This window comes from Aegilops tauschii, chromosome 3, assembly GCF_002575655.3.
Source record: "Aegilops tauschii subsp. strangulata cultivar AL8/78 chromosome 3, Aet v6.0, whole genome shotgun sequence".
Classification (NCBI taxonomy): Eukaryota; Viridiplantae; Streptophyta; class Magnoliopsida; order Poales; family Poaceae; genus Aegilops; species Aegilops tauschii.
The window spans coordinates 560121924-560125092 of NC_053037.3; positions in this window are offsets into that span (position 1 = coordinate 560121924).

Sequence of the window (3169 nt, forward strand, 5' to 3'; positions counted from 1 at the left end):
TAGCCTGAAATATTTAAGATATATCTTTGTCTCGTTGTGCTCCGACAACTCCCTCCATCTCAACCCACGCCTTGCTATTCCAAAATTACAACGCGCGCGAAAACTCCCACCTCCTGTGAAATCCCGACACGCGAAATGCCCGTGGTACCCCTGAACCGAAAGAACCGCCTCAAATCGGTGGGGGTACTTTCATAACTTACCCCACATTTCGGACAAGCGCGTCTCTAAGCCATGGTTCCCCACTGCCATCCCATCCGCCCACCCATTCGTACATCGAGGCCGCGAAAACCCGCGATGAAACCCCACACCCTGCTCCATCCGCCACCCAGCCGGAGCCTCTTCCCCGACGATGTCGTCCACAGCAACACCTCGACGTCCCTCATCCACCGTACCGGATGAGGATCCGTCGTCGATCTCATCGTCCCCGCCGGTTCAGCCACCCCATCCTCCACCTCCAAGGAGCTGCCCCGACGTTCCCCTCGTCTTTCGCGCCACCTCCATTCCCACACCGCCATCTTCACCTGCACCACCGGCAGAGCATCATCATCACCGTTTCCTTGGATGAAGCTGCGGCCTAATCGGCGCCACCAAAGAGGTTGTACACTAATCGCCGCATTTTCTTCTTGATTCGATCTCACGGTGCTGCCGGCGCTCGGTCCCGGGCCGACACGGCGTGGCTCCATCCACGGTGGCGTCGCCGGCCACTTCCTCCATGGCGTCGCTCCCTCGGCGGCGACGTCCACATCAGTAGGAGCTGCTGCTGCTTTAGCTCTTGCTCGCGCTGCTGCTCCGCTCTTGCTCTCGGTCCCCTGCCTGGTCTGCTCTTGCTATTGCTCTTGCTCGCGCTGCTGCTCTCGCTCTTGATCTTGCTTGTGATGCTGCTCCGATTTAGCTACACTTCAGTCGACTGAATCGACTTTTGGGTCAATCGATTTTCAGGGGGTGGGGGGGCTCGCCGGGGTGAAGGAAGAACCAGCCGCAGTGGGGAGGGGGGCTCGCCGGAGAGGTACCCCACTATCTATCTTAGGGTTCAGGATGGGGCGATGGTCGCCGGCGGTGGCGGGGCGTTGGCGGGGCGGTGGCGTGGGGATCGCCGGAGAAAAAGCTCGGCATGGGGGGCCTAGAGGGATGGCCGGGGCGGCGGCGGACCGGCGGTGGGGAGTGTTTTCGGGGCGGGCGGGGCGGCGCACCGCTGGCCGTGGGCGACGGGGGGCTGCTGTTTGGCCGGTGGTGGCTGGCGGCTCAGGGGGTGGAGGTTGAAGATGAACCGCAGGCCCTTGATTTCGTATCCAACGGCTGCAAAATCGACTGAATATTGATGAAAAAGTCAGTCGACCGACATGTAGACCCACCTTGCTAGTGTGTTCAGTTTCGACAGCAAAATTCAGTTTCAACAGCAAAATTCAGTTTCGACAGTTAAGTTCAGTTTCGACAGTTAAGTTCAGTTTCGACAGTTAAATTCAGTTTTGACAGTTAAGTTCAGAGATGAGCGGCTGATGTATTTTACATCTAGCACTTTGTGGTTATGTATTTTACATCATGTATTGGAGATGCTATTAGAATTCCACTCAGGTTAACGCTGTTCGTTATCTCTCTTGTCCTGCTTCAGCCTCAGCGTCGTACAACTCACCGGAGCTGCTCCAACGACGAAACCCTCCATCACAGCGGAGCAATACCTCGAGCTCCATCTCCAGACGCCTAAGATCTTCTTCCCCTCCTCCGACAGCCAAGTCAGCCGGAGCATCCTCACTGGCCAACCCAATCACGCTGAGATCGACATGGCTTCGCCAAAGAGGTTGTACACTTGTTGCATCTCTTTTTTACTCTACATGTTATATATATTGTCCACTGAGCACTCGTAGTAACGGGAAATACGATTATTTTATCCTACTATATGACAAGCAGTGAGGTACCAGGCAACTTAGCTATCCGTGATGGACTCTCTTGAACGCCATCATTATTTATCTCTGCGCGTTTGAGCTGTGCATTTGTCGATGGGCCTGGGAGTTGAGCTGGTATGGCAGTGGCCTGGGTCCAAAGTAATAGAAGTAGCACAAAAACATTTTTTTAGTGTAGGAATTTCCTTGCTCAAGCCTGCCTACTAGAATCGCCAGTGCTTGAAAGGAAAAGTGAATGAAAAACATCAGAATTGGAAAGTTTCCTATGGTACTACTTTTCATGAATTTGGTGCAAAGGAATGGAGCAAAGGAAAACTGTAGGATTTGTTCCTTTAGTGTCTCCTTGAAACAAAAACCATGGGAATTCTAATTTCCACTTCTCCTCCTTTTCATATTCCTATTCATCAAGCACGAGACTAAGAGATAGTAGCATAATAGAATTATAACCGTACATTTTCTTGTGGTTTGACTTAATCTCACCATGCTTTTTTGCATCCTATGATCTTCCAATTGTTGTGAATCAAACACCCAGATTGGCAGAAATCCTGTGTTTTAAAATTCTCTGTTCTGCACGTGCATTCCTATCCTATTCCTGTCTATTTCCTATCCCTGCATTGTTAGAATCCTCAAATTCAAACAAGCCCTTACTCAATTACTTCTGTTACAGATATGTGTCAAAGAAAACCTTGTGTGGTTTGTCCTGCTCCTGCGGCGTTGTGTTCCACCCCAGCTCAGCTGCTCCAACGACGGAAGGGTTCACCACAGCAGGGATCCGCTCTCCAGACTGTCTTTCGTCGCCTCAGATCTTCTTCCCCGCCGCCGGCAGCCACGGCAAGTGCATTACCATCATCAACTGAGCAGATGACCTTGAGGACTACACGGGTCCGCAAGAGACGTCGCACTCTTCCGTGTCTGCTTACGTTATGCGTCGCTTAATATGATGACATGCTACATTATTGTCGTGTTCACCTATTAGACTCTGAGTCAGGTCCAAACTAATGCTGAAACTTGAGTTTTTAAATGGTTGTGGGGTACATATTGGGGCAGCAATCAGTACTATCTGTCTACTATCTGGTTAATCTCCGGTGTCTACTATGAGTTTCATGTTGGGTGCAAACAAACATTAAAGGAGCCATTATCTGTATTTTTAACTAAAGCTATTAGCTGCCTGCTATCATTGGTTTTGGGTCTATCCACAGTTTGCTACCATCACTCTGGATTTGTGCATGCACTCCTTACATAATCTCACTATGTTTTATTCCTATGCATGC